Raw genomic sequence first — 15894 nt, 5'->3', positions numbered from 1 at the left:
TAATGGATTCTTAAAGAGTTTGCTCTTTTCAGAAACTGTGTCCTTTCTTCTTGCTTAGTAATGCCAGTGGGAGAAGAGTGTGCTCAGCAATTTGGGAAGTCAAGCCAAACTTATTTAGGAGCCTAAATCTAGATTGAATGGCCTATTTTTAGGCATTCGTTTTTGCACATTAACCATGAAATACTGCATGAAATCAGTATTAGACTCCATCACAGCAGTCCCCTGTGTTTGCTGAAAAAGAACCCTACCTGGGCATTACAGATCATTTTAGACAGTATCTACTCTTTTAAACTAAAAAAATAAATCCCCTTGCCACATGCCTTTTTATGGGGCAATACATTCTTGTTCTGCCCAATGAGTTTCCTAAGAAGCAATTTGTGACTCAGTCATAATCTGCCTCCTAGTTTTTCTCCCTGCTCTGGAGGGTGGACAGGAAATATATACTGAGCCAACCCTATAGGTGATGCAGCATGCATCCCCAGACACAGATGTGCTGTGAGATGTGTTGGGGAAGAGGGAGGAGACACGACTCCAACCATTTCCTGCTCCCATCTTCCCACCCACCTACACAGGAGTTGGGGTGGTGGCTCTGCTAAGGCTGCTTCCTTTTCCCCATCTGCCGCATTGCTACTGGCAATGCAGGTAGTCAGGAGAGAGGATTATGGGATTGTCTTACATCTCTTTACTCTTCTGTGTGGGCCATAATGGTGCCCTAACCACCTGCAAATTCAAAATATCTCATCTCCTTTGTGTATTTACTTGACGACTTTTATTGTAATTGATTTTTTTATATTGTCAATAGAAGCTTGATTCCATTTCTGACACATTGGGTTGACTGAGGTGAAAATAACTAAGGTCCATATTTGTTTTTATTTTTCTAATAAAATCTGACAACATAGACATCATGATTGCAACTTTGCCTCATTTTTAAATGTTTTACTATTTCTTTTCCTAAACACCTCTGGGCTACCGCATATGTTTTTTCTTGATACGTTACTGGTTTTTAGAGATATCCTAGTATATTTACATAACAATGCAGAAACAACAACAACAAAAAGCTATTAAAACACATTTTTGCATCTTCCTGAGATATCACCATTCCCTGTTCAGTGCCTGCAATTGTCACCAGGCTTAAAAGTTTTGTTATATATAGCGTATCAAAATGTTAAGCAAATTGCCAAATAAGTGAAAAGTGACACTGAAATCTAGTGGCCAATAGAACACATGAATCTTATGGAAAGAATATATTTACAACAAATATAATTTTGTTTGAGTGATAAAATGTGCTAAATGGGTAGATCTCTAAGCACATGTAAAATATTACTATTTACATTAATCTCAGGGAAATGTCCTATAACATTCAATGGAAAATGATAAATTTTGTAATTTTTTTAACAATTCTATAGAATATAATAGAACATTTTATCTGTGTAGTAGAATTCTATAGGGTGATTATAAAAATCTTATAAAACATATAGTTCTCTCTATTAAATGTTATCAGATCTAAGTGTAATTTCCATAGAATGTCTTGGTTTAATAAATTTGTTAGTCTCTAAGGTGCCACAAGTACTCCTGTTATTTTTGGTTTAATATATATTCACTTTCATAGAGTTAATTCAAAGCCCCCAAAAGGATCCTAATTCCTCTCTGCTCCCCTCTGAAGTAAAGGGATCTTAAAACCCTTCCCAAACATCCCCTTCAGTTAGAAGCCTGTTGAAGTAAAGAGTCCTTGTAATGTTCTTAGAATGGCAGTAAACTAGTGCCAAGGGACGTGTGTTCCAGAACTAAGGGCCCTTTACTAAAACCATCCTGTCACCAGGCCTCTGGGACTGCTAGTTTGAGCACCACTGAGAAGTGCCATGGTGTAACATGAGGAGAGAGGCAGTCTCCAAGAGGACCTAAAATGTATAGATGTTTAATATCAATGCCACATCTTGGATTGCATCCAGATGTGAATTATAAGCCAATTAAAGATTATAACACAGTTGTCATATGTTCCCAGGTGAGAAGCACCACTAGGTAGCAGGCAGCCACATCTGGCAGCCCTGATTGGGAGCCCTGTTTGTCATCTGTTGCCCCACTGTGCTACTACCCTACTTCCACACCCACGGTAGAAGTCATTTCAGAGTGAAAGTTAACCCTTCTGTCTGCATTTACTTCCTCTGTAGGCAGTTTCCTGTCACAAGGTGATCATGCTGCATGGAATGAGTGCTCCCTGGCCCTGTGCACCTCCAGCCATAGCATGCATCTGTTCCTCACCCACCAGCACTGAAGCCCTGCTCACATGGCATAGCCACAGAGTGGCTTCCATAGACTCTTGGGTTCCTCTCCTCTGGTGTCCTTTTGACCCACTATATCCTGATTTGGTATCCTCTGGCCCTAGACAAATAGAGCTAATTAAGGGATACTAAAGTTCAGTTTGCCAAATTGTATGTATGGGTCTGTTGACAAGAAAATCAAGCAGCGTGGTCAGGCTGAGAAATGAAAGAAAAAATGCTGACAGACCAATCAGGCACCAGTCAAGTAGTGGGATCTGGGAATGGCTCTGTGTGACAATGAATGACAGAGCTAACATTGAGGCAGTGAAAGCATAGTACCAGCAGGGAATTGGAGAGGCAAAGAGAGAGAAATAAGAGTTGACAGGGCAAAGTGTTATCAGCTGCTGTCTGTTGAAATTCTGACCCAAATGTGATATCCCTAGTTCACCCAGGGTACTTGAAATCTAAGAAATATCAACTGTTAATAGGGCAACTAGACTCAGCTGCTCCCCACATCAACATAGGCTGTGTGTCTTGTGCCTGAGAAATGTATCTGAAAAATAACTGTTTAGGATAAAAGTTTTTGTTTCATCAGTATTCAGCACCATTGCCAAAGTACAGCGCAAAAAGAACACACAGAGAAAAGACAATGTTTGGAATAGAAGATAAAAGGAGGCAATGAAAAGAAAAAACATAGTACTTAATGGACCTGGGGAAAGATGGAGGGCAATGATATAACCTGCAGCTCCATGTTCATAGGATCATCCTTGCATGGCTGTGTCTGCTATAGCTGTAAATAGCAGGATATTCACTGTAGAGATCAGTTCTTTATGGTAGTAGATAAGAATATATAACCTAAGAGGTCTTTTTTCTCACTCTGATATCCAAGGTGTCTGAGCAGTATGCTATACTGTACAAAGCAGGTGATGAACTAGTAGGTTTCATATCAGTAAAAGTGCATGTTTGTTCATTTTTAAAAATGTTTGTCTTAACAATTATTATTAATTGATCACTCAGAAGAGTGGTAGGCACTTCATGTAACATATAAAAGACCATAAACCAGATTCTCAGCTGCTGTAAATTAGTATAGCCCCATTGACTTCTCTTGTGAGATTTCTTATTTTTTGTGCTTTTGATTAGGCTGGAAATATTATGAACCTGTCATCTTGTGTAACTATTTCTACGTGGTAAATGTGAGTGAAAAGATGGGGTAAACATAATTCTGATTTATCAGCATTTTATATCCACTTTCCATGCACTCTGCACAAGTGTGAATGACTATGCAAGGGGTGACATCCTGGTCCCATTAAAGTCAAACTCCCATTGACTTCAACAGGAATAGGATTTCCACTCAAGATTAAGAGCATTGGAGAATCAGACCCTTTGAGCTAAAGGGATTATGGTGCCTAGCTGCCACTTTAGATGCCTAAATCCAAATGTAGCTCCTCAAAACCCCTACTCAACTTCCACCTAGCGCTGTCAGTGCCTAAATTCTCTAGACACCTAAGTTTCTGTTGGTAAAATCTCCATAGCACTTAGATTTCTGCCAGTGGGGATACACACAGCTGCCTGAGTTCTGATGCCCAGCTCACACCTGAGCCTCGGCAGGATCTTCAAACTAGACATTCCTTCACCTATCTTGATTGCAGGGCCTAATCTGGGATGGGTGTTCAGAGGCTGCCTACCAGATTGGACCCTGCACAGAACAGCAGAGCTGGTAATGCAGGTCCTTGTTTACCCTACAGCCCACTGGTGAGCACAGGATGTGGGAGACCTAGGTTAAATCTCCATTCTGCCTGATATGGAGCAGAGACTTGAATCTGTTCTATTGTTTTCCATGTAAGTGCCCTGAGCACTGGGCCATATGGTATTTTGGGGTGGGTCTCTCTGTCTCTTTTCCTGAAGCTGTTCCACTTTTGGAACAGAGACTGGAGCTTGTGTCTCCCACATCACAGGTGAGTGCTGTAAACATTGGGCTAGCAGGTAAAGGGAGGGGCACCAACACCACAGCTCCTTTCTTGTTTTTTTGCAACAAAGGACTGGCCTGGTTTATATGCCCAAACCTAGGATTAGGTTTATGGCTCTAAATCCACAGTGGAGATAACTCCAGGCCAGAGGGCAGCACCTAAGTGCCAAATACTCTTTGAGGGGGCAGAACTTCGGCCAGATCCCTCTCCTTATCATTTCCTATTGGCTGGCCTAGGCAGCTTCCCACTCAGTGTTCTGGGTTTTGCGGGTCCTATTGTTAGGCTTCTAACTCTCCCCATGCCTTGTATTGGGAGTCGCGGTGCCTCACTCAGGGCTATGGTTTAATGTTAGACATTGCAGTGCTGAGTCCAAATCTCCTTTATGGATCTAGCCCTGTGAGATCAGTCTTTTGTGTGGAATTTCTAGCATTTCCACTTCCAGCCCCAGATGGCAGCTTTGGAGTGCAACTATATATATATATATATATATATATATATATATATATTTTTTTTTTTTTAAAGTGCAACTGAATATTTTTAAATGTCTGATTTGGTTTGCCTTTATTTCATGTTCTGAGAGAGGGTTTAGATCAGTTATAATATTTATCCAGAATGGTTTTCTATCCTTAATTGTGACATTGCATTTGGTGTTTTACTGTGCAGAATTGTAATAATAATAGAGCAAAAGTCTTACATATTGGCTCTGGTACTGTAATATACATCTTTAAACATCACAATAGGGAGGAATAATAATTCACAAATTGCCATATTGAAACAGAGCAGTATTCCATCTAGTCCAGTATCCTGTTACCAAAAATGGCTAGAGCCAGATATTTCAAAGGAATGAATAGGTAACTGTGCAATAGACAGTTATGGGATAACCCAGAGAAAATATTCCCCCAACTCTCAATAGTTAGAGGTTGACTTATGCTCTGCAGTATGAGAGTTTATCCACTCAGGTTAAGGCTCTGCTATGTTATCTGCAGTATAAAACAACTGAAATCATTCATGTGTGTTCAGTGTATCATTAACACTTCAGATAAACTTGTGGCCACATCTAGGGATTAGCTTAACTCAGATCTGATGCCCCCTTCTGCTGCTCACTGCATGCCTTGACACTGCTCTCTGTCTGTCTATCTCTACAACTCGGGATGCTCCTTCTTTGTGACTTGGCCCACTGCCCAGGTCACTACATGTTTCCCCTATCCAGAGTATGTAAGTCCTTCCATATCAGTGGAATCTGGCACTCTTCTCATGCACTGTTCTGATGGTACCACTTCCCCAGTTGCTGGTAAGGGAACTCGGGCCCACCCACCATTCCGAGTTCAAGTCCAGGGACCTTACACGTGGCAACTGTGGTGTGCTTTCCCTCGAGTCCTTCCTACAGCTTATGATTCCTGCCCCTTCTGGGTGTGCCAGCTCTAACTCCCTCCTCCCCATGGAGTAACTGCAGACTACTGAACTCGGAAGCCTCAAACACCCCTCCCTACTCCCAGGAAGTGACGGTGTAACCCATGTGCCTAATAGGGAAATATCTCGTTAAGACACCCATTGTGGGGGTATCAGTGAGTTGTGTCTGGGGCAGCAGTTCTCAAACTGTTGGTTGGGACCCCAAAGTGGGTTGCGACCCCATTTTAATGGGGTCACCAGGGCTGGCTTAGACTTGCTGGGGCCCAGGGACAGATCTGAAGCCCGAGCCGCACTACCCGGGGCCGAAACACTTGGGCTTCGGCTTTGGACTCCCCATCTGGGGTAGTGGGGCTTGGGCTTTGGTTTTGCCCCCCCCCGGACTGGCAAGCTTCTGGAATTGAGAGTGGTAGTTTTGGGTATGCTCCAATAGGTTCCCCGTGGCTGAGGTCAGAGTCCACGAGGGCAAGCAGTCAGGACAGCTGCTTTACAAAGGGCCATGTGCCCTGGTGTGAGTTGGGAGAAGCTGAGCCCAGCAGCAGAAAGCAGGCTATTTTCCCTAACTCTGGAGCATTTTGCAGCAGGTTCGTGATATTGTTAACCCTCTAATAAGGAAGCAAAGACACTGTTAATTATAGAAAGGGAAAATTGGGAGGGAAAAATAATTTCTTCTATTTTAATTGCATACTTTGAATGTTGCTTTAATTTTAGCCAAACTGTTTCAGATAAATTGTCTCAACTAGTACGATTCACCAACTTTTCTTTAAATGTAGTAATGGGGAAAGAGTCATTTATAGTTTGCTATTCTCAGTTGTGTATTTTCTTGTAATAGGGCTTTTTAGAAATCTATACACTTAACTGAGTGGTTGGTTAATCAGTTAGCTGACTGGCTAACGGTGATTTCAACAGAAGAGGAAGAGTCTGCCTGGATTCCAATTGAAGATTCCTACAAGCAACTGGAGGGAAGATGTTGTTTTTGACTCAGCAGACTGCATAGATTTGGTGATCAAAGACTCTAACTGAGACTCAAGTGAACTCAACCTAAGCTTTTGGGAACTCTGTTTCTTCTCATTGTGTTTCTGTGGGGAGTGAACTGTTCAGATTTTAATGTGTTTCCTTTATTTATGTGTAACTGAAGATAATGTGTGTGGATTATAAAATAGGCATGTTATGTTGTAAAAAATAAATTATTTGTTTCTTTATCATAAGATTTTTATAAAGTTATTTAATTAAATTAATTCTTTAGTTCCTTTTGGGACTTGAATGTGAGGAAACTGACCCTGTGCGATCCTTGATGAAAATCCTTAGAAACTGAATTCTGGATCTCCAGCTACTTTTCTATGGGAGATGGGTTTTTTTAGGCACTGGAAAGGGGCAATGAAGTGAATTCTAGCCCACCCGAAGATTACAACTGCTGCTACTTCCCTCTCTGTTGCCAGATTCCTGTCTTTATAAATCTGGCCCTGCTCCTCCTCCAGCTATACTTCTTCAGCAAGTTAGGCCTTAGCACTCCCTGGTTTACCTCCAGGTGCAGCCTATAGGTTAATTGGCCTAATTTACCCCATCAGGCCTTGTGTGGGGTAAATCACAGTTACATAAATAAATGATGTTCAAAGAATGTTATTTAGGTTGAAAAGTCAAGCACTTGAAAATTAGGACATGCCAGATTCATGGTTGTCTGTGAAAACTTAATTTGGCACCCTTCTGCATCCCACCTGTGCACTGACTGATACATACAAATAATTGCAAAGTTCTTATATCAGGTTTGTAGCAGTGATGGAATAGACTTCTAGTTGTAAAGTCACTCTGATAAATTCCAAAAAGCAGTCCAGAGGCAAAATAGAGATATGTCAGGGGTCTTTTATATCCTCTGCCATGTGCTTGGAACTTTACTGTCCCAAAACAAAACTTTCCAGTTTGTGGAAAGTTACTGGCTCAGGATGGAATCCAGGTTGACATAAGCATATCACATGTGCTTACTCGGCTTGATGACTCACAGTGGGAAGCCATTGTTCATATTCTTACTGAGATGTCCAGAAGAAGAGCTAATTGGGGTTAATGTTTATTTTCTATGGCCCATTCTGAGACCTAAGTGTCTTTGATGGGCCATCAATACATAGCTGTGTGGCCTCAATATACATTTTATCTGGTGGGTGTTACCCAGGAATACAGCACATATGTATGATGCCAGTACATGGCCAATATTTATAACTTCAGATAAAAAATGATACATACATATAAACAGGATAATCATACTAAGCAAATCATAACTTTTCCATTGACACCTTACACTTTCTACAACATTTGTTGCAATTGTAAAACAGTGGCAATATCAATGATATAAATGTCATATTCAGTCATACAGCATCACAGATGGTGAGACATGGGAATATTGGGCTCCATTCCAGGCTCTGGAGGGGAATGTTCTCTAGTGCACACAGACTTCTCTGCCTATTTTCCTCCAAACTTGACACCTCCTGTCCCCCCCCACCCTCCAGTTTGTGTCTGTTCTTACCCCGATCCTGCCTCTTCCACACCCCTTGCTCCTTGTCCGAGTCCCATTCTCCTTGTCAACCTAGTCTCAATTACGGTTGCCAACCCTCCCGGTTTCACTGGGAGTCTCCTGGAATTAGGCCCTATCTCCCAGAGGCTACTGATGCCAAACTGGGAGATTTTAGGTGCTAAAAGTCTTGAGGATCCCTGCTTACCCTGGTCTCTCGCCGCTCCCAGAAGCAGCCGACGCGTCCCTGTGGCCCTTGAGGGAAGCAGGGGGTTTCCATGCGCTGCCCCGCCTCGAGTACTGACTCCACAGCGAAGGAAGTAGACCTGGGAAAAGAGAAACAAGAAGAGTCAATGGTCCAACTCTTCATTGTATAGGAATTAAGAATGGAGTGCCCCTGCAGCTCTGACTATGGCTCTGGAGGTGGCTATTAGATTCTGAAGGAGGAAGAAGAGTTGGAAGATTCATTCAGCCCACAACCCAGAGAAAGATAAATTAGGTAAGAATAGCTAGTTGGACTTCTGTTTATTGTGACTTTAGTTTGGACTTTTATTTACTTGGACTTGGACCTGAAGTTTGTAGTTCAGCTAGAGAACTAAACCCACTTACACATGGGATTTTATTTAGGGTTAGGGTTTTTTTGGTGGTGTTATACATGTTTTTTTTCATTTTCTCTTCAGTACTCTGTAAAGATAAGTCTATTGAGAATAAAACACCCTTCTTTGAAAAGGGGAGGGATACAAGAAATCAAGAAATAGTGTTATTATGTTAATAAAACCCAAACACCTCACCAAAACTATTTTATTTATTTATTTATTTATTTAACTTGCACAATGTTTTTCTGGAGAAAAAAAAATGAGGTATACTTCTCTGACTATGTGTCAGTGTTGATCCTACTGTAGGTTTTCATTCACCTTATGCACGAGACCAGATTTTTTTTTAATAGCAGTTTCTGCCAAGATCACACATGCGCCCTATTCTTCTTCATGCTTCCATGCAAGGTCATAAAGTGTGGAGTGGTTGCAATCATCTCTCAGTTTCCTTCATTCCCCCGGGGCTGCAAGAGAGAATCCAGCAAGTGTCTGGCCTGCTAGTCCTACTAAGCTCCAAACTCATCCTTTTCTTGGATTGCTTGGTGAAGATAATCTATCTTCATCCTTCTTACCCTCTATTTTCCTTAATTTGGACCCAAAAAGAAAGAAGTTTTGTACACTGCGCTGACGAGCCTCAGGCTAACTGTCATTTTGGCCTCTAAACCCTCAGGGTTTAAACCCTGTGTCAGGCTCTGGCTTGTCCCCCAGCTTATGAAGGACCAACCAAGTCTTTCTCTAGGCACAATTTTATTTCCCAAATGTAGGCAAACAAACACAAAAACAGTTCTTCATCCCACCCTGGGTGCCCTCAGCTCACCCTGGGCTACAGCTTTCCAGCTTTGTCTCTGCCTTTCTCAGTCCCTCCTGCTTCAGGGCTATTGCAGAACTACTTTGTGCTCTTTTCACTAAGCACTGCCTCTCATGGCTTTCTCCCTGGAGCCATTTTTCCCAGCAACTTCCCACTGCCTCCCCTCCCAGGGGATTCTGGCAGCCTCTCCCAGGGAACTTCCTGCTCCTGCTTCCTTATTGATAGTCTGGCTCTTACAGCCCCAAGTGCTGTCCCACCTTCTTAATTAGTCAATTGGTCAAACAGGAAACACCTGTTCCAGCACAGGAGACTTGGACATGCTTCATTTAAAGGGGCCAGCTGCCCTGTAATACCCTGCTCAATCTGCAATAGACTAATCCCCCTGTCAGTGGGCATACTCACTGCCTGTTTTTATGTAGAAAAGAAGCACATCCCTCCTAAGTGTTTGGTGCGCAAATTGTTCTCTTCAAGGACTTGCAAGGTGAGTAATGTGTGGCTGAAGCTACATGCACTCAAGTAACTGATGTGCATCAACTCAGACCCAGAGGAGATGACCACTTCCAAATAACTGAAAGGGTTATCATCAGCTTGTGCTTTCTTGAGGAGGCCCCAGGGTTCAGTAGTGACAGGAAGGCAGGGAAGAGAGCACTGTCGAAATTAGTACAAGCCACGTCAACAACGACTACCTCAGCACTGGGGCTTTCAGCATCAGTCACTGTTACATTGACACCAGTGCCAGCAAACACATTACCAGCTGCAGTATCAACAGATTTGGCATCAGTGCCTCCAGCACCAACAATATCATCATCAGAGCCAAAACCAGTGCCTCAATACAAGGGCAAGACTGAAAGTCACATCTGAGAGGAGCTCAAACATGGCTCCATACATTGAGAGACACTGTCCTATAAGGAGGAGAAGAAGCACCATTACTCCACGGTCAGGGCATCTAAGATCTCTGCTAAGACAGGAATGACACATGAGAAGCCAGCTAGACTTCACCTGCCGCCCATTCATCTCTGGCTTAGTCAGTCTATTCCTCAATGAGACACTAGATAGACAGGAAGGTCTCAGTGCCATATCATGTCATTGCAGAATTTGCTTGTAGGTTGTACCCCACAAACACACACAGAAAGGGGTACCCTTTTCAGTCCCATTCACAACACAGACACTGATTATGGATGCATCAGGGACAGGATGGGGGAAGCATTTGGAGCACTTACAAATTCAAGAAACTTGGTTCCCAGACAACCTGGAATTATTTATGAATGTCCGAGAGCCAGAGACACCAGGCTGGCCTGGATGTCCTCCAAAATGTGGTTGTGCAAATCTTCACAGACAATGCAGCAGATATACACAACACAAACAAAGGGGATCTACTTTTGCCCCTCTGCCTGTAGGTCATCAAATTCTGGACCAGTACCATCAGAATGGGGTAATCCCATGTCCCTCCATCTCCCAGGAACCAACAACAGGCTCAGATTTCTTGAACAGACGATCCAGCACCAATCACAAATGGTCTTTCATAGATACATGAAAGAAATAATATTCAGAATTGGTAGTCTCCCATAATAGACTTTTTTGCCACCAAGGAAAACACCAAGTGTCAGAATGTTTGTCCCAGAAGTGATATGAACCTAGGATCTAGACTCTAGAATAGTTTCTGGATGCCTTCCTTCTGCTGTGGAAGAGGCCTGATCTACACTTTTCCCCTAATTCCCCTGATTCCTGGGGTGATTTCCAAGGTCAAAAGAAACAAAGCCAAGGTCATTCTTGTAGCTTCTTACTGGCTAAAGCAGATTTTGCTGATAGAGCAATTACAGATATCCATCAGCCTCTGATCCAGCTCACAGATTACCTGGACCTGATTTACCACACCATGGCCAAATCCTGCATCCAGACTCAGTCACTGCATCTGATGGCATAGCTGTTGGCTGATTGAGGATATGTCTACACTGCAATTAAAAACCCATGGCTGGGCCATGCCAGCTGACTCTGGATAATGGGCTTAGGCTAAGGGGCTGTTTATTTGCAGTGTAGATGTTCAGGCTCAGGTTGGAGCCCGGGCTCTAGATCCTTGCAAGGTAGGAGGGTCCCAGAACTCAGGCTGCAACATCTACACTGCATTTAAAGAGCCCCTTAGCTAGAGACCTGTGAGGCCAAGTCAGCTGGCATGGGCCAGCTGGGGGTGACTAATTACAGTATAGATATGGGGTTCTCAGGACAAATTTATTTGGTGGCCTCAGAGTGTGGTCACCAAGTCTTGCTGGTGGCTGCTCTCACACTTTTTCCTAAAATACTTAATTAGCTTTAGGAAAAACAAGTACATATGCACATACAGTATACATGTCCAAATCATTGTAATTTATTTATTGCAAACTAGGACGTCTGCTGTGAAAAGTTGTATTAACAAACATACAAGTTTCACTTTTCACAGCAGACTGACTCAGCCCTGGGAAGTCTAGGGACAAATTAAGCCCTGGGTGGGTGATTGGGGAAGGCAGCAGGGGCCAGGGGCAATGCGGGGGGGTGGGGTGGGGGGGGAGCCCAAAGCCTCACGACCAGAGCCTGCCTCCCCACCACCACTGGGCTGAAGCCCAAATCATAAGCCCCACTGCCTCTGGAAAGATGTGGAACTCACTGGCTACCTAACCTTTGTTGGAAGCCCGAGCAACCAACACCCAGGCTGTGCATCCAGGAGCACCAGGGCGGGGGAGGGGCCACTTCTCCCCCCACCCAATCACACCCCAGGAGACCATGGCTGCAAAAAAAGCCCCTGGTGGCTGCATGAGGCTATGGTGACCGCATTTGAGAAATGCTGGTGTAGATATACATTGAATCCCATGGACAGAGACTGCTCCCTACAAGTCCAGGAAATCCTGGAACAGAGCACGGAAACCTCTTCTAAATCAAAGAGGTTCTTGATACAGACTGCCCAACACAGTCTGGACCCCATGCTGGCCTTGATACTAAAGATCCTTGGCTCCTTTTTGCACTTAAAGCAGACTGGCCGTTTGCTCAGTTTGATTATCTTTAGAATATAACATTGATGGGATATGGCTGCAACCAAACAATTCATTTTGTGTTTTAATTAGCCTGGCTATATACGTATTTGAATTGTGTCTCAGCTTCACAGAATCATAGTTGGCATTCATTTGCCCACAGCACAAGTTGCAAATGGCTTGCAAATTTACAATTTAATCTAATCACAATAAACTAAAAGTCCCTCAGTAGATGAGATAAGGTAAAGTGAATGATGACATTCTTATCCAGCATAAATATATGCTGGATCCTTGTTTAAGTAATCTACCACACTGACAGAATAGTGCCAAAATATCAGCCAGGCTAATGAAATATAACTTCCAAACTCAAGAGGGGGAAAATGGCTCTGCTTCACTGTTCCTGTGATTGAATTTTCTGGTTTGAAATGTCAAGAGACTAAACCATTTCCCTTATTTAGAATGTACATCACTTAATTACATTTGTTCTACATTGTAGGATCAGAACCAACTGCTGTTCCATAGCTAGAAATTGTATTTGGGGTATGAGTGAGATTGAAAAGAAAATATTGCAACTGTCTGACAAGTTTATAAGACCTAATGTCTTTCTGGTTTAATGAACTGTCTCCTTGAAAGCTTCAGTCTCACTTTTCACTGAGAAATAGCAAACACAGTGTTATAAAGAAACTGCTGGCAAAGAATATGTATAGACCCATGAGACTCCTAAGTTCTGTCCTTGTTAAATATTTTGAAAAAAATAACCAATGGATTTCACAGGAAGGGAGTTCAAAATTATGATACAAATTGTCAATTCAGTAACTTGAATCCATTTAACAACCAAAAGCAATATGTGTTGATACTATAGCTTGCATCTTATTGAAAGCATAATGTACAATAAATATGTCATGCTATATGAATCTAATTTGAGTTGTTATTCAATACCCAGGGAAACATCAACATCGGCTCCTGATTTATTTGACAGTGATATTTTATTTCAGTTATGATACTGTCACGTATGACATCATATATGCAGCATTTTGTCATGTAATTTATAATAAAATCGTAGACCAATGTGATAAAATGTAATAGTTCATGATGCACAATAAATAACAATTGCTTGTATGCAATCAATATGACACAGTATGTCATGTCAAAACAACTTGGGGAAGATGATATATTTTCATTTACAACACGCACATATTCATTTTTGTATGATCGATTATTTTTAAATAATGGGCAACAGCGATGCTTATGTTTTGAATTAAATATTGAAAGAATTATGTTTCCAGTATATTTGTTTTGAAATTAGCAGTGTCTAGTGTTGGTGTCTAGTTTAGCTTTTTGAGCAGCACATGCTGTTAATACTAAGTCTTTTTGAGCTCAGATACCTATAATGACAATCCTTCATTCATTGCACACCTAAAACTCCTATAGATTGCTGTTTGGATCCTGAGACAGAATCTTTCCATTACAATAAAATAGTGAGACGTGTTCTTTTATACTGACTAGTTTTAGTGCTTTTACAAAGGGCCATATTTCTCCAAGAAATAAATACATAATTCCTTCTGCAATATTCCTGCAGATAAAGGGCTTGATTTTCTTCCTACTTACACTTGTGAAACTTGTGAATAATTCCATTTGAATCTATGGAGTTACACCAGTTTTGCACCAGGGTAAGAGGAGAACCCTACTCAAATACCTTCATCGTGATTAAAAATGGTGTTGGCAACTTCTTTTTCATATGCTTTCTCCTTCATCTTGCTGTGCTAAATGATCTGAAAACAACTAAGTTTTACAAAAACACTCAGTTTGGATTAACATGTGACTGACTTTTTTAATTAAATATTAATTTGCCGTAAATCACTAACTTGAATCTACTAAATTCATAAGATAGCGTACTCGAAATGTGAAAACATTTATTTAAAAGTGCATGAGCCATATGTTTGTAACTGACCTCTTATATGCTATATTTATAAATAATGTTTTAATCAGCAGCCAGCATTTAGAGTGATTTAGATTGTGTATATTCAGGGCTGGACGTGCAGTCCCTAGTCAAACTGTTACATTTACTCACACTACTAGTTCCATTGAGTCCAACTGAATAAACTGGGCCAGCTATAATTCCTTATACTGAACTAAGAAATATAATTCTTGAAATATCTTGAGGCATTTCCTTCAGACAGCAGTACACAAATGCAGTGCAAAAAATTATTCTTCTGGAATTAGATGAAGAAAAATAAACTGAAGATACAGTCTTCAATTCTGAGAAATCATTTCAGCTTAACTGAATTGCTGCAAGACTCAGAAAGTACTAGCAAGAAAGTAGTGCAGAATTTGATATTTTGCTTGTTGAATATAGGTAGATTAGACAGAATTTGTTTCTACTTGCATAATAGAGTTCACTTGCCTGAATAATTAAACTGAATGAATGACAGTAGATAAAAAACAGTGATTTTAAAACTGTTTTAAAATTTTAATTATTTTTTTCTTGTAAAAAATAAAACTGCTTAAATTACATTTGAATGTAAAGGTCTAAACTTGCTATAATCTATTACATTCTTTTAAATATCTAAGAGATCAATAAACTCTCTTCATAAACTTCAGCTAATTTAAAGGATGCATTTTTATGTATAGAATGAGGGCAAAAGACATCTTTATCTTTTGAGCTTGAGCTTTATAAATCTTACACAATACGTCATGTAGTCATTAAGTATATCTATATCATGTTCCGGTTTTATAATGGAGTCAATGTTATTTACTTTTCTCCCAAAGTCATTATTTTCTATTTCTGCCATGCACAAAAGCTTTTGCCTCAATTACTTTTGTTTTCAGTTTTGCAGAAATACTTTTTCTCTCACTTTTGCAGTCTAATCATCAGAGTCATCTAGCATTCTTAAGAGCAGGTCTTCTAGTGTAGATTTCAACAATTAGAAAGTGATTGAAAAAAACTGAGTATTTTTTGTTCAGCTAACAGAAAGCAATTTAAAATTCTGTGGTGTGCATTTTTATTGACTTCCAATTTCCATTTAAATGCAGTTTGACATAACGCATTAGTAGAAAGTTAATTACCTAATCAATACATAATTCACTATTTTTAATGTGGAAAATGTAGAAAATGTAGAAATTGAGAATCTGTATATTTTTGTTATGATATAGAATTCCTTAAATAAATGTGTAGTGGTCTACCTTATTCTATATCGATTCTTATACCATGCTCATCAATATAGTATCTGAACACCTTCCAGTAGGGCAACAGACAAAATGACTAACATCTGTCACGTTTGTTCCCTCAATCTTTTCCAAGGAGGAAGCGTGTTTAGTGGAGTGTGATAGATAGATAGATAGATAGATAGATAGATAGATAG

Source organism: Emys orbicularis, chromosome 2 (assembly GCF_028017835.1).
Source record: "Emys orbicularis isolate rEmyOrb1 chromosome 2, rEmyOrb1.hap1, whole genome shotgun sequence".
In the NCBI taxonomy this organism is placed as follows: domain Eukaryota; kingdom Metazoa; phylum Chordata; order Testudines; family Emydidae; genus Emys; species Emys orbicularis.
This window is presented reverse-complemented; position numbering follows the sequence as displayed.